Here is a 27,621-nt window from a genome sequence, read left to right on the forward strand (position 1 = left end):
TCACAGGCTACGATGGTATCACTATAGCTCAGGGTATCGTTGATTTCCAGGCTTTAGAAAAAAAAAAAAAATCCACAATCATTTAATTATTAACAACCCGAAACTGGAGCTGCAGATGATAAAATGTCAAGGATGAGGAGTGAGATGAGCTGTTCTGACATCAACTCTTTCACAAAGCAACGGCTTCAAGCTACCTTCACAGCTGTGGCTCTGCACGTGACTCTCCTGGTGCCCCTGGGCGGGCAGGAGGGCAGAAGTCCAGGTCAGCCTCATTCAGAACAGGGCCTGTGCTTCCTGGTCTAGCTGCAGGCCCGACTCCAGCATCAGGTAAAAGGTCATGTAAGGTCAATACAAACCAGCCTGGAGCAACGGCAGCTGCTCCATCGCCTCGAGTGCTTTTCGGTTTGGAAGACAGGAGAAGAGCTGTGTCTCTCGCAGTCGTTGCTTTCCCAGGCGTATGACTCTCAGAAGCTCTCGTACTTTCCATTGCTTTCCAAATATGGCCTTGTTGCGGGCTTCCGTGAACACAGATTGCAGCAATGTGGGCAAACAATTTTGACAGGACAGGGCAGATTTGAGGAAAAGTACTTCAGCCATACGTGGCCGTGCACTGGTGATGGTGTCTGGGAGGGTCGTAGTCCGAGCCATGATTTTCAGCCCCTGTGAGGGAAACCCAGCAGGGAGTACCTCCCAAGCTGTGGGCCCTGAAGGTCACCGAGCACACAGCTGGGTCCTCTGCAGAGGTGGGCCTTGTATTCGTGATCAACAGTTGGTCATTTTTAGTCCCAACTCTAGGAAAAACGAAACAAAACAAAAACTCATTCAAAGCTTTAAAAAAAAAACTTATGATTATTGTATTTGAGTTCCAACAACATTGATTAAAACACACGCAGAGTCTTGCAGAGGGATGAGGCAGAAGGGGAAGATGCTCATTTTGTCTGTGAGGAGCCACCATCTACACTGGAGGTGAAAGCCTGGGGAAATGGATACTGCTGATGAGATTGCAAAGAAAGGATTGATGCAGCATTAATGAAAAGGGATGAAGCCCGGTGTGATGGCACAAACCTTTAATCCCAGTACCTGGGAGGCAGAGCTAGGAGGTGAAGGACCCAGAAACTAAATGACACCATGACAGGCTTCAGTAGAGCGCTGCCCTGGTTAGGCCTAAATTACAAGTTTCACTTTGAACAGAGAAACAAAGGGGCAGCTGCCCTGCCCCCTGCCCAGGACACCTGAGACTGGCCAAAGACTTGTCCCTCCTGCCTCCCTGTCTCGGCCATTCAAAGTACCTACAAATGTTATTTACTGCTTGTTGCTTAGTTACCTAGCTCCCGCCCACCAACCCTGCCACCGATGAAATCAACCCATCATGTACCCATTCCCTACTTCTTTCTTCAAATCCCTATAAAAAACCTGCCCCCCTGCTGCTCGGGGCTCTTGTAAGGACCCGCTGAGTTGGTGAAGACAAGAGACCGGAGGAGCTTAAGCCCAAAAATAAAGCCCCTTGCCCTTGCATACGCGTTTGGTCCTCCTTGGTGGTTACTGGGGGTGCCGAGAACTGGGCATAACAGACGATCAAGGAGTTTGAGGCCAGTTTGAGATTACATAGTGAATTCTATCTAGGTCAGCCTGGGCTAGAGTGAGACCTACATGGAAAAAAACAAAAATAAAACAAACAAACAAACAAACCAAAGCAAAAGAAAGAAAGGAAGGAAGGGAAGAAGAAAAGCGATAAGAAGGACCTTTCTCTTCCATACCACTCATTTTGGAGGGGATTGCATTCTATAGCAAGCGCCTCTGATGCTTTATTCTTAAATAAACCTTTTGGCTACCTATTAATTTCATTTCTTTTTTACACTTGATCTTAGCCAAAAGGCTGAGAAGTGATCTTTTTTGTTTGTTTTTTTTAAATTTTATTTATATATTTGCAAGGAGAGCGTGAGAATGGCCATGCCAGGGCCTGCAGCCACTGCAAAGGAACCTCAGATGCATGTGCATTTGGCTTTAGGTGGGTACTGGGGAATTGGACTTAGGTTTTTAGTCTTTGAGGGCAAGTGCCTTAACTGCAGAGCCATCTCTCTAGCCCTAATTTCATTTCTTTATGGGCAAAGATGTGGGTCTGATCACTATCTCTTAGACTCCAATTTTGTAGACTTCAGAGATTAATGCTTGCCACTCAGGTGGGGAAAGAAATCAAACATTATGAAAGAATGCAAAAGTAGTGATGAAATTGAATTCAGGCCTTTGGAATTAAAAAAAAAAACATGATTGTTATAAAAGTTCTGCTGTATGCGTTTATCATTAAGGCTCTACAAATAGACACAGGAGTTTACCGAGGACATGTGACCAATGACAGGACCAACTATCAGGCCTACATTTTGGCCTGCGAAAGAAGAGAAAGCTTAGATAGAGGAAGACCTCGTATTCAGTTCTGAATGTTTCCCACAACTTTGAGCCACTCTGATGTCTATGGATGGACCATGGGCTCAGGGGCTCAAGAGAGCTGCGGTTAGCCTTAGGTGTTTCGGGTAAGTTCTAGCAAGTTATGTAGCTACTTTCAATTCTGGTTACTTTGCCTGGTTATCTACAAGCAACGAGAAAAATGTGCGTAGAGATTTCGACACAAAATTAACTCTAAAGGTAGCTTAAAAACAGTCTTATTTGCTTTATTTTAATGTTAATAAGCATGTCAAGGGTGAAAATTGCAAGACCTTAAAAGATTACTTTCTTACATAACATCACCATTTAAAATAATCTTGCAGGTTATCTTGCAGACATTTTTCACTCATTCCCTCTCTCTTTTTCTTTCTCTCCCTCATTCTCTTCCTCCCTCTCTCTTTGTGCTTCTGGGGACTGAACCTCCAGGCTCAGTCATGCTGGTCAAGCTCTCTCTCACACTGAGTTATATCGCCAGCATGGAATCCATTTTTGACTAAAGGAATGAGGTCGACCTGGACAGGGACTAAGTTGGGTTCCCTCAGGCCTCTGCTTGTGGTTGCTGAAGGTCCAAGAAGCCTAAGCTTTGGAGTTAGACCCACAGGCGTGTTCTGCCTGCCTACACTGCTTTCCTAGTTGGTAAAGTAGGCTACCATCTCCAGCTTTCATGGTGTCTGTAGAAAGACCGATGATAGAAAAATTTCAAAACTGTGTTTTGGCGTATCCTAAATGAAAACACTCTGTAGCTCTGATCACATGACTTCTTTCTTGTTGCTTCCAAGAATAGGAACTTGGCATTCCAAGGGCGAGAGCACCAACTTTGCAGAGTCAGTGCTGACGTTACTGGTGAACATGAGATAATGCCAGAAGGGATTCCATTCTGCAAGCAGCGTCCACTATTTTGTCATATGGAGCCCGTTCCTGTACAGGAGCGTCTCTGGCTATGGGGATGTGGGGGCTGACTATCTTCGAAGGCGGTGAATTTCAGTGTTAGGATCACTTTCACCGTGGGGTATTGCCTCCCAGATTTTCCTTCATGTGAACTCGGCTGTGAGGATGTTGGGAAGGAGGGAAAACCAGGACTGTAAGATGCATGTCTGCAGGAGAAGTATTTTAGCTGTGAAACTCGGCTGTAATGAAGAATGGGAGCTGAACGCCTGTTAGCCGTTGTGAGACTGTTGTTGTTCCGCTAATTGCTCCAGTGTTGGCGAGGGGGATGCTGGGCTGTAAGGTTCTGGCCCGTCAGGTGTTCAGCCTGCGCATGGCTTCATTTACAACACTTTGGTTCCCACCAATATTCTTCTGTTTTGTGTACTCCATCTTATTCTTCCTTTCATGTCTTTTGTGCGTGTTTCATTTGATGCCTACGACCACACCTATTCCTGGCCCGCAGTTAGAGGGTATTCTTTCTTCCTCTTAGGCCCTGACCTCATGAAAATGTAGTAATCTGAGCAGGGGGTGTGGCTCATTTGCGAGGGACTTGACTACATGCAAGTTTCTGTGGGTTTGATTCTAAAGTACTGAAAGAAAGATCTGAGATTATTCTCTGCATTAGGGTCTTAACCCTTCTGGGTTTCATTTCTGTCATTTTTCAGGCATCATTGAGGCATCTTACCTACACAGGGGTCCAGAGAAATGTTCTCCTTTTACTTGGCCTAAAGGCTTACAGATTCCCAGCGCTCAAATGGACCTTACAGTTTGTATGTGTATGACTGCATTTCAGAGTGTGGTAACTAAGACCGATGTTTTAATTTTATTTTCTGTCACAATAGCAAAATTTCCAGACTGGGCAATTAACGGGAAGTAGATGTTTATTTGGCTCACAGTTTTGGAGGCTGGAAAGTTCAAGAGTATAGGGCTGACATCTGCTTAGCATCTGGCGAGGGCCTTCTTGCTACATCGTACCACGGCAGTGAGCTTGGCCTGGGGAAAGAGCAAGTATGTGTCTTAGGTCTCTGTCCTCCTCGGTACATACGTCCACCAATGTCATCACGGAGACCCCACCCTCGCAGACTCATCCACTCTCATTGCCTTCCCAAGGCCCTGCCTTCACATGTGTATCGTTTGAGGGATTAAGCTCCCAGTGCATGAATCTTGGTGATTATATATCAACCATCATGGCCAGTGTTGTTTAATGAGGTACCTGAGCCCTTTGCTTACTTTCTTCTGCTAGGCCCTTTTCACAGCATGAGTCCTGACTGGAAAGGGACAACCTTTTCTTTCCAGTCTCTTTAGGTGTCACTGATGCGCTGTGGTCACCACACGATGTACATCTCAGTTCTCTTTCACTCTATCACTTGCTCCTCAAAAACTTCAGATACTGATGTGGGGCCCATCGTTCCAGCAGCTTCTCACTCATGTGCAATCAAAGTGTGTCTTCCAGTGATCGTCGTGCCTTCCCTGAGGCAGGGGCACTGCCACACCTGCAGACATAGTCCTCCTTCTTTTTCATACTTGCCAATCACATGACGTTCATTTTTTCCCTCGTATCTATTTTCTCTGTTTTCTGAGGTATATTTCCCCCAGAGTACTTTCCTTCTGTCTAATAAGCTAAAGGTAGAGAGGGAGGTTTAAGTTAACCACGTTCCATTATAAATACTTGTGAGCTGCGTGCTTCTGGAGGTTGACCACGTCCACTGTGGGGTTGCTCCACTTGTTGAGGTACGGCAGTGGCAGCCAGAAGGCTCGGACTCAGGTGGCATGCATCTCTGCGCTGATTATAATGCTCGCGATAGGTGCCAGAGTTAGGTGTTCTGTGTTTTCTAGGAAGCATAAGAGCGGGCAGTATCAAAAATAATGGGAGGATGCTGGGCGCGGCAGTGCACGCCTTTAATCTCAGCACTTGGCTGGCAGAGGTAGGAGTATCGCTGTGAGTTCGAGGTCACCCTGAGACTCCATAGTGAATTCCAGGTCAGCCTGGGTTAGAGTGAGACCCTACCTCAAACACACACACACACACACGCACACACACAAAATAATGGGAGGTAACAGTTGCTGTTTATGGAAGGCAGAACAGTGGCTCCCCAAAAATGTTCATATCTGAACCTCCAGAATATATGAACAAAGTAGGTTACATGGCTACTTTGCTCTAGAACTTGGTGTTTTCTAGGTAAAAAACAAAAACAAAAACAAAACGAAAAACAATAATCTACCCAGCGAAACCTAACTCTTAAGATAATGATAGTAACAGGTCAGGCCTTGGGCTTTGATGGTTGCTGGCCCTTAAATCTGGACTTTCCATTGTTTGAATAATAAATTATTTATGTTACCCAATTTTAGGTAATCTTGTAGCAGAGCAAAAGGACTAAAACCAGCAAAGGAAGATTATGTTTGCTGTTGGTAACCAACTCATCTTAAAATGGAGAGATTATTCTTTATCATCCAGGTGAGCCGGCTGTAATAAGTTCTTAAAAGCAGAAGCAGGAATTGGCGATAATCAGGGAAAGGACATTATGAGAAAAAATTGGCCTGATGTTTCTGACTTCAAAGATGGAGAAAGGAAGTCATGAACTAAAGAAAGGGAGTGGTTTCTAGGAGCTCAAAAGGAAGGAACCAGATTCTTCCTCTAGTCTGTGGAAAGAAGCCAGCCCCACTGGAACATTCGTTGTAACCCAGGTAGCCTCACTGTGGATTTATGGCTCCCAGCACTATCCAACAATAGCTGTGTATTTCGTTAAGTCACTAAGTTCGTGGAAATTTGTTACAGCAGCCATAGAAACGTAGATATTCTGTCCTAATAGTTAGCAGGGGGGATTGTTGGTTCTTAGGCACAGAACACTCAGATGTTGACAATTTTCTGAAGGTAAGTTTGGAAAAGAGGTCAAAATAAAAGAGACAGGTCGTAACTGTTCTGAAACAACAGTGTCCCAGCTCTAACTCCATTGTTACAAATAATTGCAAATATAGCTGTCTTCCTGACTCCTGCTTCTTCCTCTTTATTCATTCTGCCCTTTCCTATTTTGAGAGTGAATCATAAAGCTTTAATCGCTGTGACCTGTTTGCAAACTCATTTATACAAGCATTTGGACAAAAAAGGAGGGGGTTGAGAGTCATTGAAATATTATGGAAAATTATTATAGCAGAGGTTACTACACAAAATAAACCGTGAATAAGTCACTTACTATAAGAACACAACTAAAACAATAGAAAAAAATGTCAGGTAATAGGCTTAACTTCCAAACACAATCATTTAAATGTATTTATGTCATTAAAATCATATACATGGAACAAAAAAAGAAATCAACTATTGAGTTATGAAAAAACATACACATAAAGACTGCTAATTTGAGCATCTTATTTGCATGTTTGTGTCACAAAGTTAAGTTTATTCCTGATTTAGTAGTGAATGTTTAAATGTATAATATGATATCTGTTAATTTTTAGTGCTAAAATAGATGCTTGATTCAAAGCATAGCTTCTATTGGCTAAGGTTGCTCTTATATCTTAAAACTTCAGTGTTTAGGGAAGCATAAGAAATGAAATAGCATCACTTGCTTTTTTTAAGTCTTTTTTAAAAATTTTTATTTCTTTTATTTTTATTTTCAAGGAAAGAGGAGAGAGAGAGAGAGAGAATGGGTCTGCCAAAGCCTCTACCCAGTGTATATGAACTTCAGATGCATGCACCACTGTGTATCTGTCTATACATGGGCACATGGGCACTGGGGAGTTGAACCTGGGTCCTTAGGCTTTGCAAGCAAGTTCTTTAACCACTAAGCAATCTCTTCAGCCCCCAGTTTTTTAAATTTTCTTGGTATTTTTATTTATTTGAGAGTGACAGAGAGAGAAAGAAGCAGATAGAGAGAGAGAGAGAGAGAGAGAGAGAGAGAGAGAGAGAGAGAGAGAGAGAGAGAGAGAACGGGTGCGCCAGGGCCTCCAGCCACTGTAAATGAACTCCAGATGCATGCACCCCCTTATGCACCTGGCTAAAGTGGGTCCTGGGGAATCAAGCCTTGAACCAGGGTCCTTAGGTTTCACAGGCAAATGCTTAACTGCTAAGCCATCTCTTCAGCCCCCCACCCCCCGGGTTTTTCTAAGTGTCAGACCTTTTAGAAACTAGATAATCACTGAGGTTATTACATTGTTAAAAGAATCAAATGAGAAATGCATAAAAACATAAGTGGTTCTAAATATCTTGGGAATGAAGTTCAGAATTTCAGTCAGAGATGTGTGTTCAAGAATAATACTAGTAAAATCTAACACCTTCTCTGAAAATTTTATAGCAGCTTAAAACAAAGCTATTTTTGTTGTACGAAATGAAACACGATTATTCTGAACATCTTCTCATAGAATGCTGTGCTTCACAAGTGCAATAGTGGCACACAGCCATGGTGGGGAGCCAACTGCTCTTGATTTGGCTAACTGATCCCCTCAGTGGTACAGGACCCATAGCTGGAGCTGAAAAACAAGTCAGAATCATATCCAAACATAAACCCTCTCTCCAATATCAAGCTACCATCAATCATGGACTACAAGAGGGCCTACACTATTAAACTCTCTATTAAAAAAAAGTAAGGGTTAGTTCATTTGTCCTGAAACTAACTTACTCTCCGTTGGAGAATCTGCTTCTCTTTTTCAGACAGATGCAGATCCTAAGGAGAGAGCCACCCCATCATACCTCAAAAGGCCCTGGCTGCAACTAAGGAAAAGTAGCAAAACAAGCAAGAGTGCTGATTTCCTGATAAACCAGATACTAGCACAAAGGGGAAGGAGACCAACGCAGAGAAAAATCAACTCCTACCAAATCAGAGAGCCAGAGCCTCAGAGGCCCCCAACACCTCAGCACTGAAGCAGACCAAAAATGAATCCAACATGGCTCAGGGAAATTTTACGGAAGAGGGGGCGGAAAGAATGTCAGAGCCACATGTTGGGTCATGATATGCAGAGACATTGATCGTACCAATAACTGTGGGCTAACTCCACAAGGCATGACCCATACACCTCAACAAGGAGGGGCCATTGGGGAGGGGGTAAGTCATGGATGAGCCTAATAATGGTACCAAACTGCCTGTATTTGCTGAATAGAAAACTAATTAAAAAAAAAAGAAAAAAAAATGAATGCTGTGCTTAATGACAATAGACAATAGGCACAACTTTAGGTTTTCCAGGGTATGGAGTCTTCCCACCTCTGCCCACACTGCAGGAAAAGAAATGGAGAGATAAATGACAAGCACACATTTTGTAAAAAGTACTGTACTTAGGATAGTAAAAAAAAAAGATGATGCCTAATGTAAGAAAGCATGAAGGGAATCATCTATGGCAGTTCAAGACATACTGTTTGTTTCAGAGACATAGCAAAAGCAAGAAATCCCCAAATTCTCAGTTCTGTGATTGTTTTAAACAAGAGCTCATTTTGAATTGGTGGCAGCTTTCTCATTTATCTGTGATATCAATTGAATTATGTCTGATTTCCACATTTCTAGGAATAAATAAATTTTCCCAGGTCAGGGAGACAATGATCTTCTACATGGGATACTGGAGTCTGGAAAGCTAGAGTTGCTTCCCATGCTCCTTTGATCTCTGCTACAGCAGTTAATCTGGGGTTCATGGAGGGATATGGGGTGGCCTTAAAACCACCATTGCATTATTTCCATCAGCCTAGAATATTAAACTGAACTTTTCCAGGACATTTAGGATACTCTTTATATGATTATGGTTTCTAAGAAAGGATTTATATTCCATAGATTATCCACTGTAAGAGTTTTTTTTCCTGTCTATTTTATATATAAATAGCAATAAGAAAACATTCACTGGAGACATAAAGGATAGGCAAAATTATTTAAACTTTAAAAGGATATCTTTCCAAATCAGACTTCCCAAGCTCATTTCTTTACTATTTCTGTTTAAGTATCATGACTATTTCTTTCTTTTTTTAAAAAAGTTCTTCATTTATTTATTTATGACAGAAAGAAGGAGAGAGAGAGAGACAGAGAGAGAGAGGGAAAGAAAGAATGAGAATGGAGCATGCCAGGGCCTCCAGCCACTGCAAATGAACTCCAGATGCATGTGCCATGTGCATCTGGCTTACATGGATCCTGGGGAACTGAACTTGGTTCCTTTGGCTTTGCAGGAAAGCACCATAACCACTAAGCCATCTCTCCAACCCACTGCAACTATTTCTAATGATTAAATTTTAGCAGTAATGTATTTTACAGAGTTGTTTCTGTCTATATGCATGCATGCACGTATGTGTTTACATGTTCATGTATATACACTTGTACGTAGAAGCCAGGGGACAACACTGGGTATCATGGCCAGGAACACCATCTATTTTCTTTGAGATAGGGTCTCTCATTGGCCTGGAGCTAAGCAACTGAGCTAGAGTAGCTGGCCAGTGAACTCCAGAGGTCTTCCTGTTCCCACCTCAGCAGCACTGTGATTGCAGGTATACATGCCTCCATGTCTGGCATGTTACATGGGTACTGTAATGGAACTCAGTTCCTCATGTATATGAGTCACCCACTTTACTGACTGAGCTGTCTCCCCAGACAAAACTTCTTTTACTCAGGCAGTGAACAATAGCCTTACTGGGTCTTCTGCTAGGATTCTCATAGGGATTTCAACCACCCTGTTTTACATGCTGGTTCTCAGTAGATCTGGTTCACCTTCATGCACTGACCTTGCTGGGTCGCCACCCAGGGATTTCAACCCTACTTCATTTTTCCCACCCAGGGATTTCAACCCTACTTCATTTTTCCATTTCCCAAATAAAAACAACATTGTGTTGCACATCCAATAACCCTTTCTTTCCAGCCTTGTTCTACTTCCAAAACCAATATCATGTAGATAGCCTAGCCAAATTTTCAACTCCAGGGGAAAATAAATCTTGACCTTGAAGAGCAACATACCTCTTAGCCAGTCTTCCTTCAAGCCCCATCCTTTCCAAAGAATTTTTATTTGTATTCACTTGAGTGATCTGTGACTCATGCTCAGGGAATCATTTCCAATGTTTCCATGCAAAACAGTTGGTCCACTCTTGGTGGTGGCAATCTGCTCAACTGTCACACCTTCAGTAACCTAAAACCAGTGTCTGTGCCAGCAACTTTAAACTTTCTATAATTTTTCCTGTCATAAACAATGCACCATTCACATCTTCCTTTTCTGCGGGGCTCCTTCCTGCACAGGTAGTGCCAAGGGAAGGACCAGGCCTGCTGGTTCCTCCCTAGGGGTTGAGGGGATGATGAGCGTCGGATGACTCAGAAACCTCTCCTGGCCACCGGAGAAAAACCACACTGAGTCGGGAGTCTTTGCAATGCAGGAACAACTCGCTTTATTACTCTGCGTAGTTGCTTATATCATGTTGGGGATGAAGGCGGGGATTTTAGGGTGGGAGAAGAGGTAAGGGCCAATAGTAAACTTTAACTATTGAAATGGTAATTACAATTACCACGAGGAAGTACCAGGCCAGAAGCCCTTAGGCATCCTGCTGAATCATAGCTGGCCAGAGACAGGTCGCCAAACTTTAGCTAGGCTCAGGAAGTTCCACTAGGCCTCACGCCTGGGCCTTTCAGGGCCCAACACTTTTCTAATACCTCTGCCAAGCACACCAGTCCATTATTTTTAAATTTAAATTCAATCTTGATAAAACTCTTTTGTCATGAGCAGAAGAATGTAGTCAGTCTTTACACCAATAACAACAAAGGTCTCTCTTTCCTCTTCAACAGATCATTCAGGCAAGCCTTCACAGTCCACACTTCTCTCTGCATTTAGTTTTTCCAGATTCTCACTAGAATAGTCCACCAAGCTCTGTTTACAATAATGCAAGACAACTCCATTCCACAGTACCCAATTCTTCCACATTCTTCTGGCACACAAGTTCCAAAAGACAAAATCCCACATGGTGAGATTCATGACAGCAGTGACTCCACTCTACTGCAGCAGTTACCTCCAGGTTCCTAGACAAACATCCAATGAGAAACAGCTTATCGGGAAAAGGGTTTATTTCAAGCTTACAAATTCCAGAGGAACACCATTAATGGTGAAAGAAGCTGACTTACTCCATCATACATCAGAATAATACAGAGAGGAAAAGCAATGTCCAGGAAATACCAACAGTTAGGGCTCAAACTTTCTTTAGGGCCGGACTTAAGATCTGCCCCTAGTGACACACCTCTTCCCCAGAGGGCTCTGCCTATTGGGGTCTCAAGACTCAATTCGTAAGCTTAATCTATTTTTAACAGTTTAAAAATATTTATTTATAATTGAAAGAGAGAGAGAGAGAGAGAGAGAGAGAGAGAGAGAGAGAGGGAGAGAGAAAGAGAGATTGAGAATGGGTGCAACAGGGCCTCTAGCCACTGCAAATGAACTACAGACGCATGCATCCACTTGTGCATCTGGTTTATGTGAGCCCTGGGGAATCCAACCAGGATCCTTTAGTTTTGCAGGCAACTGCCTTAATGGTTAAGCCATCACTCCAGCCCTGTAAATTCAATCTTAATTAAAGAAATGCTTGAGTCCATGGGACCATACCTGCACACACACACACACACACACACACATGTGTGTGTGCACACCAAGACATCTGTCCAGCCACATATATATTTTAATTTTGAAATGTCATCTTTCTAAATTAACCAGTTTGGTCTTTAACTCTGTAGTTAAGTCTTGCCTGGAATTTGTGATGCTCCTGCCTCAGCCCTTTGTGCACCTGGTATTGCAGGCCTGCCCCACCTGGCTTAGCTTCAGTGCATGGTTTTGCATCTCCGTCCATTTGGCTACCCAGCCTGAAGCCAGCAAGCCTTCCTTGTGCCCCTGCTTCTTTCCATGCCAGCGGATTGCAACGCCATCTTATTTCCCATTTTTTTCTCCCTTTCTACCCTTGCTTGACTAGCTTCTTTGTGCTTTTTGACGCAAGTTAGCATTTGTCATGCCTATGTTCAATTCCTGGCCTTCTTATTTGTCTAGTTTCAATTTAACTCCCATCTATGAAGTCATATCACTTCAATTTAAAATTCCTCAGTAACTCACTATTGCCTATATGACTCTACCAATTCTTTTACAGAGTAAACAAGGCTCTTTAGGATTTTTGTTTCTATTTTTCCAGCTTAGTACCAGCAATTACTGCTCTTTAATTCTAAGGAAGCCATTCACTGCATCAACAAAGCCATCACCCCACTCTTAGACTTGGCTAACCTTAACACTGCTTTTCTATGTGAGTTTAGAATCACCTTTTAAGTTTTACCAAACCAAAACTCAAAACAAAAACCTTTAGGGAGGTCATTATAGTTTCTCTCAGTTTATAGGTTAGTTTATGGAGAATTGGCATCTGTGTAATATTGAGTCATTTCTTCCATGAATATGGAATACCTTTCAGTACTTGAGATCTTATTTTTTATCTTCTGACAAAGCTTTATTGTCTTCCTCATAAGAATTTTATGCATCTTTATTTAAAATTGAGGTTGCATTTTCTATAGTATTTGGGTTACCTTTTCACCTAATTATCTTTCTTCTCATGAAATTTTTTATTATTACACTAGTTTTTTCATTTTCTGTCTGTTCATGTGTGTGGTTTCATGTGTGTGGTTTATATTTGTGTGTTTATATGAGCGTAGGCACACATGTATGTAAGGGTGTGTCTATCCATGTGTCTGTGCATGTGTAGACCAAAGGTTGATCAGGTGTCTTGTCTTTTGCATTGCCCCCCATCACTGTTGTTGGGACAACATCTCTCACCGACTAGGCTAGACTAAGCCAGCCAATAAGCCTTCAGGATCCTCCTGTCTCTGCCACCCAGTGCTAAGAGTACAGGTGTATGCCACCAGACCTGGCTTTTACATAGTTGCTGGGCTTTTAAATTCAGGTTGTCATGCTTGTGTGGAAAGGGTGTTACCCACTAATCCATCGTTTCAACTCCCAGAGACTTTTAATAATAGTTTTAGTGTCCCTACGTATTGGGGAGAAATTTTCCATACTCTTCTGCCCTCTCTTTGGATGTATAGCACTGACCATTATGGACATCCTCCACCAAAGCAGTGCATTTGATGCACTTGATAAAATTAAACTGTTATAGAATTTTCACACAATGGCTATAGTTTACTCTTGGTGTAGCATATTGTATGGGTTTAAATACATGTATCGTGACAAGTAGCCACAATTATTACATAGCACAGAGTATTTTCACTGCCCTGAAAATTCTCTACATTTGTTATCGTTTATGACCTGAGATGCAGTGGTAAGTGGAAGTGGAAGTTTTCAAACTGGGAAACCTTATCATATTCTTCATCTTCTGACTCTGTCAAGATTTTCTGTCCTTGGATTTTTTTTTTTTTTGTAATTTGAATATAGTACGCTTCAGTGGTTGATAATGTCCCGTTTAATGTAAAAAGAAAATATTGCTTAATATTTTTTGAGTGTACTGGCTCTGTGATTTCATTTCTGTCCATTTAAAAAAGGTTTGGGCTATTATTGGTTTAAATATTTCTTTTGCTTCATTCTTTGTTTTCCTTCTGGTATTCTTATTATGCATTTTAAAAATAATATTTGAAATGGTCTCACAATTTTTGAATTCTTTTGGTTGTTTCACTGCTCTGTCTTTATTTTAGTATGATGAATTTCTGTTGACCTATTTTTCTCATTTTTGATTGTTTCCTCATCCATGTCCAATTTATTGAGAAATTAATCAAAGGCAATCTTCCTTCCTTTTGCTTTGCTTTATAATTTCTAGCCTTTCCTTTTTATTCTTCCCTATGGTTTCATATCTTAGCTTATATTACCTATCTCAGTATGCATGTCTACTTCTACATTAGAGCTACTGACATGTCAGTCATAGTCACTTTAGATCCTGTGACTAGAAATTCCATCTATGTGATTCTGGTCTTATTCTGATGACTGAGCTATTTCTTCATCTTCTGAGTGTTTCTTTTCTATCATCTTAGCAGGTTTTCCTCCTGAAAGCTGGATATATTGCATTAGGTAATAGAAACTTGTTTACTAGAAATTTAGTGTGAGGGTTTGTGGTAATCTTGCTAGATGATGCCTGTGCTTATGACTGTGGTGTTTGTAATTTCAGATGCTTCAGGTGCTCCTTGTTTCCTTGTTATTTTTTCTTTTATTTATTTATTTATTTGAGAGGGAAGGGGGCAGATAAGAGAGAGAATGGGCATGCCAGGGCCTTTAGCTGCTGCAAATGAATTCCAGACTCGTGTGCCACCTTGTGTAGTTGGCTTACTTGGATCCTGGGGAATCAAACCTGGGTCCTTCAGCTTTGCAGGCAACTGCCTTAACCACTAAGCCATCTCTCTAGCCTTCCTTGATGTTGTGTTTCCCATATTTCCTTTGGGAGCTTAGTATACTCTGCTCCACAGAGAGCCTGTGTCCCACAGCTCGCTTAGTTGTAACCCGCTGTCACACTGATAGCCTGTTGGTGTGGTGGCACCGGTCAGGGACTGAAGCATGCTGCCGTCTTCTGATCAAATCTCAGACTTTAGCGGGCCTGTTTCTAAGCCTTGTGGGCTTCACAAGTGCTTCAGTCCTCCCGTGGCTTGCTTTAATTTCCTCTGCCTCCCCCTAACGTAGTTTCCGTGCTTCACATCTATTTCCTGTTCCCTGGTGGTGTTTTTCCTTTTAGGTGAAACAGGAAGGCGGGGGGGAGCTCAAGCAGGGAGAAATTCCTTCCTCCAGCTCGGATAAGGTCATATATTTCAGTCAGACACAGTTTGTTGCCCTGAAGAGCAAAACTTTGTTCAATACAGATGTCTCAGGATGTGTTTTAGAAGAGTTTACTCTTCCATTCTGCTTGCCAGAGCCGCAAGGAAACCTTTCCATGATCTCTAACATTACCGTGTCTTGTGTTTTGCTTGTAGTTTCTAAGAGGGTAGTGGGAAGGAAGGAAAATCAGTCAATCAATCATCAATCTGTGGTGCCTGGGTTTCTCACACTAATGTTAATTCACACTTAGTCTTGCAAAATTATTAAAATTACTGTTTAATCTTTCCCACAGAGCATGGCTCCAAGAACTTCTGCTCTAGCTAAGCAATTCTTAGTTGCCCCGTCTTTCTGGATGTGCCTTTCTCTTGATTTTCTGTTTTTCATTTGCCAACAACCTTAGTTATCTGATAGGCATGAGAAAATGTTTTAATTTTTCATCTGTTCAGCTTTGTACTGTTGTAAAAAGTAATAACCTGCAAACTTAAAAAAAATATTTTATTTTTATTTATTTATTTGACAGAGAAAGAGGGAGAGAGCAAGAGAGAGAAGATGGGTGCACCAGGACCTCTAGCCACTGCAAATGAGCTACAGATGCGTGCGCCCCCTTGTGCATCTGGCTAACGTGGGTCCTGGGGAACTGAATCTGGGTTCCTTTGGCACTGCAGGCAAATGCCTTAACTGCTAAGCTATCCTTCCAGCCCAAACTTTTTAAAAATAATGTTTGAGATGAAACTGCATTCTTGATTAAAACTTAAGTGATGATAATGCATTTTACATGTAGTGAGGGGTTAAATTTGATAATGTTTTATTTAGCCATTCTGAATTTGTGAACATGAATTGGATTGGCATGTATTTTTTTTTTTTCTTACAGTTTTTGTTTGGCCTTAACATCGACATTTAATATAATCACATAAAATTAGCTGTTCTTCCTCTTCCTACATACCTTGTTCTCTGTAATAGTTGGTATAAGATTGGAATTACTCATTCCCAGAAAGTTTGTACAATTCCTTGTACAACTGCTGGGGGCGGGGAGGGTCATTGTTTTTGCTGGGGGAAGGTGTCCCTCGGTGTCTGCCATTACGATGGAGCTGCTCACACGCTGAACACTTTCCAGAATCTTTTAGTAAGGTGCTGTTTCTACAGCTTTACTTAGTCAACATTTTACAGTGATGGACATAAAACCATCCGTCACATTTTCCTCTTGTTTTTTACTCTGGTGTCTTTTCTCTACAGAGAAGATTATAGCCAGGGAGGAGATCATTGTTTTCAGGAAACTGCTTCAGAAACCCAACATGGGGTGAGGTCAGGGTTACTTTCCAAAGCATTGTCTCCCCGCTGCACTGTAATCCGTGGTGTCTGTCACTGACTCCAAGGGTTCCGCGAACCTCCAAATATCCTGTCATTCTCTAGCATATGTTGGGTGTTGTCCTAGACTATGGCTGGGTATATATGTTTGAAAAGGCTTTAATAATTGGACGTTTATGGTATCTCACCGCTTGATGAAGATTTCTGCAACCAATATGGCTGGATTCTGTCTGCAGCCATCCAATTCTGAGGCTGCATTTAGACACAGCCTGTGAATCTGAAGTAACACGAGCAAAGTCCCAGTCACGCCACCGTGCATGACTGCCAAGATGTGGACACGGAAGCAGTTATTTTAAAACTTGATAAGCAACACAGCGTTTTACAGAACTGTGGAATAAAAAGAATACTTCCACTTGACCAGTTAGAAAAACATTTGCAGGATTATCGACGTTTTGTCATTGAATGCTTTTTACCTGGGCATGGGATTCTTGTTCTAGGTTAGAATGATTTTTAGGGCATAATTTATATTTTAGGTAAGATTTTTTTTTCTCAAGCATAATTTATGTTCTAGAGACTTCTATGCTTGGTATTTTATTCTGGTGAGATTTAGTAACCTTCTTGTTAAAAATGAGGATATATTTAACTTTTATTCATTTTAAGTATAATTTATACTCAAATATAGAACTATCTATCAATCAATCATATATTTAGATTTCTAGATGCCTTAATATAATATTCCTGTGTTACATTTTTTTGGTCTTTTTGAGGGGGGTATAATTTATACACAAGTTAAATTGGGAAGTTGGAAACTTCTTCAGTGTTCATGTAATGTTTAATTTAAATTATTTCCAACCACAGCCCAAGTCTCATGCTGCTATGGACAATCTGTGTTTCTTGGTATATGTCCCAACATTTTATTTAACAAAATAGAAATAGAAGAACAAATATAAAAGCGCCAAATGTGAAGCATAGCTGGAAGGCTTTGACAGACATAACAGCAAAAGCGTCTTCGTCTTTACAGCATTGGATTCAGGGACATTGCAACTCAAAAGTTTTCATCTTTGAGCGTTTAATTATCTAATTTAAAGAACAACTTGATACAACATAAAATGGAGAAATGTCCAGTTCAGTCTTCATGACCATAAATCTGACAGTATGAAATGACAGTGACTCTGGCAAGTTCAATCTTGATTTGATTCTAATTATTGCAGAGGAACCTCCTCTTGACCTCCTCATCTTCCTCATATAGTGATATTCAGGAATACCAACTCAGGTCAGAGGAGCAATCATTAATAACTAAACATATATACCGCATGGATAAAATATGATGTTGAGATTTTGACAAACACCTTTGTAAATGAAGTGAACCATGCAGAAAGCTAACATTGCCCTCCATTCAGAGGATAAACTTTAGACAATAAGCATTAGGAAAAAAGCTACCTGAGTAATGGGAAGAACTTGACCATGGTATAGATTTCTTTAACATCCTCTCTCATAGTCTCAACCACTTATAAGGAAAAAAAATGTGTCTACAGGATGTACTGGGTAAACATATTTCAAAAAAGATTTATTTTTATGCACTTATGAGAGAGAGAGAGAATTGGTGCACTAGGGCCTCTAGCCACTGAAAAGGAATTCCAGACATGTGTGTCACCATGTGCATTTGGCTTATGCGGGAACTGGAGAATCAAACCTGGGTTCTTAGGCTTTGCAAGCATGTACCTTTCTTTAACAGTTAAGCCATCTCTCCAGCCCCGCTCAACAAATTTCTATTTGCTTCTATCTATCTATCTATTTATCTATCTATCTATCTTTCATGATCATAGCTCCTGAGGCATTTAATTAAGATTTAATGAAATAATCTCCCAATCTACCTTTATTCATATATGTGGCACAAAGTTAGAGGGGATCATTTGAGCCGGTGCATAGCACAGTTAAGAGTAGAATCTTGGGGCTAGGCGTGGTGACACACTTCTTTAATCCCAGCAATCAGGTGGCAGAAGTCAGAGGATCAATGTGAGTTCAAGGCCAGGCTCAAATTACAGAGTGAGTTCCAGATCAGCCTGGGCTAGAGTGAGATACCACGTCAAATGTAAACAAACAAGCAGGCAAACAAAAACAGAAAGAGTAAAAACTTGGGCAAATCAGACTACAGAACTCCAGTTTTTCAGTATACCTACCAAAGCAAAGCACAATTAAACACGGAAGTAGCTTATTAATTATGATAGGTCTCTAGGAGACCATTTATTACTGAAGTGGGAATGAAGAAGGCTTTGTGATATATTCAGCTAAGCCTAAATGGGCGATCTATGACAAAGGGACCCCACTTAAGGACAAAGTAGCTGTACTAGATGATTCTTGAAAGCCGAGTGTTCTCTGGATATAAAGGATGACATGCTTTATTTCCACTGTTTTTGTACAGATTTCCTAGAAAACAAAGCTCACTGCTCATGGTTTGTGGAAAGGCACAGTCAGAGAAGTAATAGTGAAGAAAAAAGTGGGAAGTGGTCAGGGAAGGCAAAATGAAAGAGGGCACTTTACCACGGCAGCAGTCAAAGCAGCCCTGATCACCAGGTCCCACGCACGTGTCCATGGAAGCTCCACGAAGGAGCACTACAGAAGTCCTGCACTCCTCTGCTTCTTCCTTCCCACTTTCTGATCCCATTAGTCTGAATCAAGGGAATTACTGCCGGGGAACTTCTGGAGCACATAATCTGGGCCTTCTGGATAGCTGTTGGGAAAATGAAGGTTTCTCCCTGCCCACTGGTGATGTGGGAGGTCCCCGCACTACCTAACCTGTGAAGAGACTATGGGTGAGTGTGCACACATTTGTGCAAGTGATAAATTCCAGGATGGATGCATGGACGTGATACTCCAGCACACTGTTATTGTAGAGAAGGTCATTACCAAGTGTGAAAGAAAAACTCGACTTATGCCAAAGCCAAGGCACATCTAATTGAATGGGAGCTAAAGAGGTTCAGTATGTGTGAGGCTGGAGTTGATAGGAGGCACTGACTGTGCTGGCATGAATTGAAGAGTAAAGCTCACATATGGTTGTAGCACTGAGATTTTTTTTTTCTTTTCTAGAAATGGACATTGTAAAGAGAACATGTGGCAGTAGTGTAAGGAACTGAATCCAATATTGAAATTCCAACAAGCTGTGGCAAAGTCCCAAAACCCTAAGGTCTTACTGGGTTGCAGTGTAGACCACATTGTGATTTATTTTTTTAATCGTTTCTGATGGCTGGCTTTTCAGTTCGGCATCTATTCTTATTCATCTCCCCTGTAGAAATTACAATCCAGTGAAAACTTTGAAAAGATGGAAGAATTTCTGATGGACCATCGGTGGGTAAAAACAAAGCCTACCTGAAGGGTTCAGGCACGGAGGGACCGTGGCATGAGAGAGGCGGGATTAGCAAACTGTTAGTGTGGCTTTAGAAAGGCCACCTACAGACTGACCAAATCAACAGCTTCTCCTGTTTCTTCTATCTGGTCTTTGTCACGAAGACATATTTGACACCAAGAATGTTATGAGGAACTATTATTGCACATACTGACTTTGGAAACTTCCCAAATGTTATGCCTGGCTGTCCATTTTCCTTTGCAGCGATCAGACCAGACAAGCAGATGTTGCTATTTAAGCCACTGAAGGGCCACCCTCCTCCATGCCATTTCAGAATTAACTCTTTAGGCATTCTTTTATAATTTCAGCACATACTATGTGCTGATTTATATGCAAGCCATCATTAATTATCATCTGAGATGCTCATTAATTGCTAATTTACAGTATATTGAGAAGCTGTTTTACTCTACTGAGTCTCCTTGTGCCAGATAACTTAGAATGTAGTTTATTCCAGTGCCTATCAGCAAATTTTTTTTTTTTAATTTATTTGAGAGCAACAGGCACAGAAAGAAAGACAGATAGAGGAAGAGAGAGAGAATGGGCGCGCCAGGGCTTCCAGCCTCTGCAAATGAACTCCAGATGCGTGCGCCCCCTTGTGCATCTGGCTAACGTGGGACCTGGGGAACCGAGCCTCGAACCGGGGTCCTTAGGCTTCACAGGCAAGCGCTTAACCGCTAAGCCATCTCTCCAGCCCCCTACCAGCAAATTTAAAGCATCCCATTACGCTAAAAAAATTAATTCACATAGTAAAGTGCTTTAGTAAAAAAACTTTTGGAAGGAAGTAATTTGTATTATTGCAAAATAGTTTTTCAAAGTAAGATAAAGAATTTTATGTATGAACGTGACGACATTGTCATCAGTGGTGATGCCTCCATTTCTGAAAGACTGAGCGTTTCAAATTGAAATTTTGTATAGTGTGAAGCTGAGCACTTGTTTTTTATTTTTCAGAGAAAAAATTTCAAGAACCCAATTACAATTACTGGTTACAGAGGCTACCACTTTCACCTTCTGAGGATAGATTTGGAATATAATGGTAATTGCTCCTTGAGACAACAGGAGACCACAGGAAGCCTGGTGAAGGTAGATGGTGCTCTCTGTCCCTCTGTTTGGTCAAAACTTCATTGGGTGATGGTGTTTTTTTTTTTTTTTTTTTTTTTTTCCCCATGTGAATCAATTGCTAGGTCACTGGATCCCTGACCTCACTGGGCCATGCCTCTTTCTTCCCCATCTAAGTTGAAGTGAGGAGAAAGATATCTTTTCCCTTTCTCCAGGCAACAAGATAAAAATCCCACCATACTTCAACACCTTCAAAGATATTCTCTTTAATGGCTTCTTCGATCTCAAATCTTTTGCTAGTCACAAACTTGGCTTTAATTACATTTTTGGCATATCAGATGTAAATAGTACAAGACTTCAACATAAAAAGGAACTTATGGCATTCCTCTTGCTTCCACCTCCATCTCCTGAATATTGGATGTGAGCCATCAGGCCTAGTTTGAGAAGGCTCATTTGTGGTCTAGTTTGGAGTTTCAAATCCCATCTGCCCTTGCCCTGGTTGCAAAAATGGGGCTGGTCCTGGAGTCTGAAAAGATGAGTGCATTAGATATACTCTGAAACCAGCAACTTGTTAAACTGAAATGTCTGCGACAGAAGGCGTCTTTCTGGGTCACATTGTCTACTGTGCTCACTGAGGACACTGGAGAGAGCAGACGAGCCGGAGTCCCCGGGGTTGTGTGGGAGTGTGTGATGTAGGGAGATTGTGTGTGTGCGTGCGCGTGTGTGGATCTGTGTGCTGAAGACTGTCCATAGTAGAAGTTTATGCGCTTTTGCCTTCCAAATCCTGTGATAGTTTTTGTGATTAATGATTTTTTCCCCCACATATGTACATAGAGAAGTTTTGAGCAAACCTTTAGAAGGTTTCTGAAGTTCATGAAGCTCATCTATAGACCTTTCACTATATTATAAAAAGAAAACATTCAAACTGTTCTTATAAAAGAAAGCTTATATAACTATATCTGAGGGAAATATACTAGAAAATGTAAAGGATAAAAATTTAACTATATAAATACATGTGTGTGGGTGTGTCCAAAACATATAGTTCAAACATAGAACATGGGAGTGATGTATGAAAAAGGACTAGAGGAAAAAGATAATTAATTTAAAAGTAGCACTGTGAGGAAAAATAAGTCTACTTGCAGATGATGTGTTTAAAATGAGAAAAATTGACTCTTAAATGTATGTCTCTAATGAGAAAAATAAAGGACAGGAATGCATATAATAATAGTAACAGAAATTTCTGTGGTTATAAAGACAAGTTTTTAAATGTATTTATTTGTGTGTGTGTGTGTGTGTGTGTGTGTGTGTGTGTGTGAATGTACCAAGAGGGACTCTTTCCTCTGTGCAAATGAACACCAGATGGTTGTGCCACTTTTTGATTCGGCTTACATAGGTAGCTTAGGAATTGAACCAAGACTGTCAGGCTTTGCAAGCAAGTGCCTTTCTCTGCTGAGCACTCTTCCTAACCTGAAACAATTTTCTAGAAATTAAAAATCCAAATTAGCAGGTCTGAATTAGAGAGTAAGATGATTGGGCATTATTTTTACAGAAACACTAAGAATTGTTTTAGACATCATTTTTAAATGCTAGACAAGTGAGACTTGTGCAAATGATTTCATTATATGGGGAAATATATACATATACACACACACACATATATATATAATATATAATATGGCATTTTTTCTAGAGCTATATCATATTTTTGTGTATCCTTATGGAAAACTGTGACATAGTTAACATTGTTAGTAAGCATACTTAAATCCTGGCAGTATGATTGGAAAAATGAGGTGGTTGATTTAAAAATTTAGAAGTTTAATTAAATTAGGTATATGATATGTACATCAAGTTAGTGCAAGTATTTATGCACTTCTCTTTACAGTGTGGGTCCCAATGAATAAAGAAAGCATAAGTAATGTTGAAAATAGGCTATAGAGGGATTGCTGCCCGGTTATGGATTTATAGGAGACACCAGACATCTTCAGAAGGAATACTAAAATGTGGCCAGTTTGGCAGAGAAGCATAGTCAAGTGCCCCTCTATAATATAATTTCATCACTGCTATGTAATATGACATGTAATATTGAAACCTGGAGTGATCAGGAAGGGCTAACTTGATAGGAACTTACATAGTTTTTATAGATCTGAGTGTTTTTGGAGAGTTGTTTCAGTTGAACGTTGAGGAGTTATTGGAGGTTAAGTTTTTACAAAGCAACATGCCTAGGTGTAGGTAGGACTGTCCATCATGGGGAAGTACGTTGGGAAGAGGATAATGGCAGAATTGATACTCCTTAGTAGGGATAAAACTGGAGTTAAATCTGTTACCAACCATTATTTGCCATGAAGTAGAAAGAATAAACAAATATGTTTTCAGTCTGATTGGTACTAAAAGATCTAGTCACATTTCTGAAAAATCTTAAATACCAGAGTTTTGTGTTTAAAGCAACATGTCCTGATATTTCTCAAACATGATAAGACAGATTATGAATGTTTATCTTTAGTGCCAACTGTCCAACCTCGAACTATAAACATCTGCCACATGATTTCATTTTACATTTTAATATTATTTTTAATCTTTTAGTTTTGTTTCCACCAAATACAATATGACAGTGGTTCTGAAGGTCAATAAGAAAATTCTTGACCAGGATCATCGGACTTCTTGAAGCAGCTATTAAGCATACAATCAGTTTTTTTTTTTTTTACAAGTGTTATGGTTGGTGAGTTACATATAGTAGCTTTTGTTCCAAACATTCTAAAATATCTTAATATTAAAAAATTTATTGATTTATTTGACATAGAGAAAGAAATAGGTAAACATATACAGAGAGAGAGAGAGAGAGAGAGAGAGAGAGAGAGAGAGAGAGAGAGAAAAGAAAGAAGAAAGAAAAGAAAAAGAAAAAATGAAGAAAGAAAGAAAAAGAAAGAAAGAGTGAGTATGGGCATGCCAAGGTATCCTGCCCTTGCAAACAAACTCCAGGTGCATATACCTCCCTCTGCTCCAGCTTATGTATGAACTGAGAAGTTGAACCCAGGCCATCAAGTTTTGCAAGCACATGCCTTTAACTGCTGAGCCATCTCTCTAGCCCATGTCCTCATATTTTTTATGATTGACATAGTAAATGAAGCTTAACATGTTGACCTGGAAAGCTATTTTATCTAATAAGCAAATTACAACACCTCAAGGAACTTGGTAAGTTGAAGTCTGTATTCTATTTAAGCTTAAGTATATCTATGAATTAAAAATATGACAACTAGTGCTTTGAAAGTATATGTTTGATTACTTATTGAATATAAAATGTTCCACACAGTGGATAAATATTGAACATAATAAATTTTTAAATTGGACATGTGAAGCTTTTCTTGAGCTTAAAAACTTACAACTTGGTTGATTAGGATGTTTAAATCTTTTTCTTAAGTAGAATTGCTTCCACAAGAATCTCTGAAAAGAAAAAAAACCTCTAATTAATGTAACATCCAAAGATCTGTTCCCTTTAAATTGAATACTTCTTGTCAAATATGAAAAAGCGAACTCCATCCAACACATCTAATTAGTAAACACTTTGTTTTTTTGGCTTCTAGATCAGTGAGATTAAGAATCAGTACAAACCTGCCCAAAATCCAGAAAAAGCATAGAGCAAAATGTGTTTCTTCATAAGGAACCAGGCCCAGATTTTCCACTGCATGGGTAACCTCACCTCTTTTGCTGTGGCATTTCCTTTTTCTTTTTAAAAGAAACCTACTATTCTGGACAATTTCCATGCACGCACATAATGTATTTTCATCATCATGCCCTCCCCTGACTTCTTTTGTCCCCTCCCATACTCCCCTTCCACGGACCTCCTCCTTCCTTCCAACCAGTCTCTTTTCTATTTTGATGTGATTTCTCCCATGGAGCCTTAAAAATATTGTTTCGGCACAGACATAAGTAAGATGTAGAAACAATCAAAATCTATTAATGGGTGGTATTCCAAGCTGATCTAAGACTGACTGAGGTAAAGTGGCAACTCTTTAGCTTCAGGTTGACTTGTTTCTGTTTCTCCATTTTTCAATATTTAAAATGGGGCTTTCAAACACTCTTGTCTATAAGCATTTTCAGTCTCCTGCATATACTAATGGTATCTGTTACGAAAGCCCCTCAAAGCAACCAGCATTTTTCTTGCTGTAACTATGATTAGGTCTCTTTCTTTCTTTCTTTCTTTCTTTCTTTCTTTCTTTCTTTCTTTCTTTCTTTCTTTCTTTCTTTCTTTCTTCCTTCCTTCCTTCCTTCCTTCCTTCCTTCCTTCCTTCCTTCCTTCCTTCCTTCCTTTCTTCCTCCTTCCTTCCTTCCTTCCTTCCTTCCTTCCTTCCTTCCTTCCTTTCTTCCTCCTTCCTTCCTTCCTTCCTTCCTTCCTTCCTTTCTTCTTCCTTCCTTCCTTCCTTCCTTCCTTCCTTCCTTCCTTCCTTCCTTCCTTCCTTTCTTCTTCCTTCCTTCCTTCCTTCCTTCCTTCCTTCCTTCCTTCCCTTCTTCCTTCCTTCCTTCCTTCCTTCCTTCCTTCCTTCCTTCCTTCCTTCCTTCCTTCCTTCCTTTCTTTCTTTCTTTCTTTCTTTCTTTCTTTCTTTCTTTCTTTCTTTCTTTTTCTTTCTTATAGAGAGGAGAAAGATTACCTGACAAGATAAAAGAAATTACAAATTCTTTCCATGATGCTATTTGTATACTTTTTAGGAGTAACACTAGGTAGTTAATTCTGAATATTTGTCTGAAACTTTGTATCAGCTTTGCCTCGGGTGGGCTTGTAGGTTTATTTTCTGCCATTAAGTTAGACTGAGGTGCCCCCTTTGCAGAACCAAAAAGTGCTATGACTGGTTCTTGGAGTTTCCCTGGCAACAACCTCCCGGCCTTCTTCCCAGCCACATTTGTGCTTTGCCGGGGAGAGGGGCAATATGGAGGAAACTAATGTGACATGAAGAAAGAAAAAAAAAAAGTGGGGAGAAAAGGTTACAGTCGGGAGAGCCAATTTCATGAACATTACTTCAGGAAGATTGTTAAAATCAGGTGATCTGAGCAGAAATGGAGCAATATTCACTGTTCTAGAAATAGAATAATAGAATTTAAATATGGAAGGCTCAGGATAAGCAGTGTACCCAGCAGAGAAACCCAGGTTCTCCTTGTTTTAAAGGCTCCACCATCTAGGAATGGCAATAACAAGTTAAGCCATGAAAGTCATGTGTAAAATGCCTTAAGAAATAGTTTTAAATTATTCATGGCACTCCCATGACACTCCTGTGCTGTTCTTTTCTTTCTTTTTCTTTTTCTTTCTTTCTTTCTTTCTTTCTTTTTTTTTTTTTTTTGAGGCAAGCCCAACAGACTGGCCTTTTATATGAGAAAGAGAGAGAGAGAGAGAGAGAGGGAGAGAGAGAAGGAGGTGGTGGATTGGTGTGTCAGGGCCTCCAGCCACTGTAATCAAACTCCAGATGCGTGCTTAACCTTGTACGTGTGTGCGACCTTGCACACTTGTGTCACCTTGTGTGTCTGGCTTATGTGGGGTCTGGGAAGTCAAACATAGGTCCTTAGGCTTTGCAGGCAAGTACCTTAAACACTAAATCACTTCTTTAGCCCAACACTCCTGTTTTGATGTGTTTTTAAAAATTATATTTTATTTATTTACTTGAAAGAGAGAAAGAGAGAGAGAGAGAGAGAGAGAGAGAGAGAGAGAATGGGAATGCCAGGGCCTTCAGCCATTGCAAATGAACGCCCCCTTGTGCATCTGGCTTACGTGGGTACTGGAGAATCAAACCTGGATCCTCTGGCTTTGCAGGCCAATGCCTTAACTGCTAAGCCATCTCCCCAGCCCCTGTTTTGATATGATTTTATTCACTTCACACTCTCTTATCTCACATGCATGCACCTATTATGTATGCCTCACCTTCCTCAGTAGATGAAACTGCAAATACCGAACGAGGAAATAAATCGTGAACACTTACAAGTTGATAGGGAAAACCCACAAAATATCATCTATAAAATGAAAGTAGTTTTATTTTTCTCATTGTAGTGCATTTTTGATGCTGAGGAAAAACTGTTTTACCTCTTGCCTTGGCATTTTGCCTTGTTAATACAAAATAGCACCCCTCCAAGAACCTAGCTCCAATTCAGCATCCCATTAATCACCGAGCAGGAGCCCTTTTTGCAGTACAAGGATGAAATAGTTGGTATTCCTGATTTTACAAAGAGAAAAAACATCTTTTGTAGACCCTAAAAGATTTTCTGAATAAAAACAAACAAACAAACAAACAAACAAACAAATAAACAAGCAAACACACACATGCTATGGGAGTCTGTGCTTGCATCAAACAGCAGCTTAAAAACTAGCGTCAGCATTTAGATAGAGTTTCGGGTCTGCAAACAATTACATTAGACCTGTCAGTCAAATGTTTATTTTAAAAGAAAATAATGTAAAATATTTTTACTCACCCAGATGTAGGCTTCACTTTTTGTACTACCAAAAACTCAGCAGTATTCTGTCAGGAGAATAGTTGAAAACACATAGGATTGTTTGCAATGTTTACTCATATTTAGCACTGAACTAATATTGTTGGTAATGCTAACAATAAATTGAGTTTGAAAAGGTTGTATTTCAGTGTCTTTTGTTCTGGTTGAACTAACAGAAGGAAGTAAATTGTTTTTAATTTCTTGCATGGCATTAGGATTTAAACTCTTAAACAAGTTAAGGTGTATCTATTCCCAAACAGTATTCCCATCAAGTCTCCTTTTCCTTACTTTGACCTTGTCTCTTGACCTTCAGC

At 40.4% G+C, this 27,621-nt stretch overlaps 1 long non-coding RNA gene across 1 annotated transcript; it reads right to left on the reverse strand.

Annotated features, from left to right (window-relative positions):
* Positions 1-316: 316 nt before the first annotated feature.
* On the reverse strand, positions 317-27,337 carry LOC123454869. The gene is made up of 3 exons (XR_006633531.1): positions 27,290-27,337; positions 24,220-24,280; positions 317-791 (listed from the first exon to the last, which is right to left on the reverse strand). It is a non-coding gene; the product is annotated as an uncharacterized LOC123454869 (long non-coding RNA).
* Between the last annotated feature and the right edge of the window lie 284 nt (positions 27,338-27,621).

Source organism: Jaculus jaculus, chromosome 14 (genome assembly GCF_020740685.1).
Source record: "Jaculus jaculus isolate mJacJac1 chromosome 14, mJacJac1.mat.Y.cur, whole genome shotgun sequence".
Lineage (NCBI taxonomy): Eukaryota > Metazoa > Chordata > Mammalia > Rodentia > Dipodidae > Jaculus > Jaculus jaculus.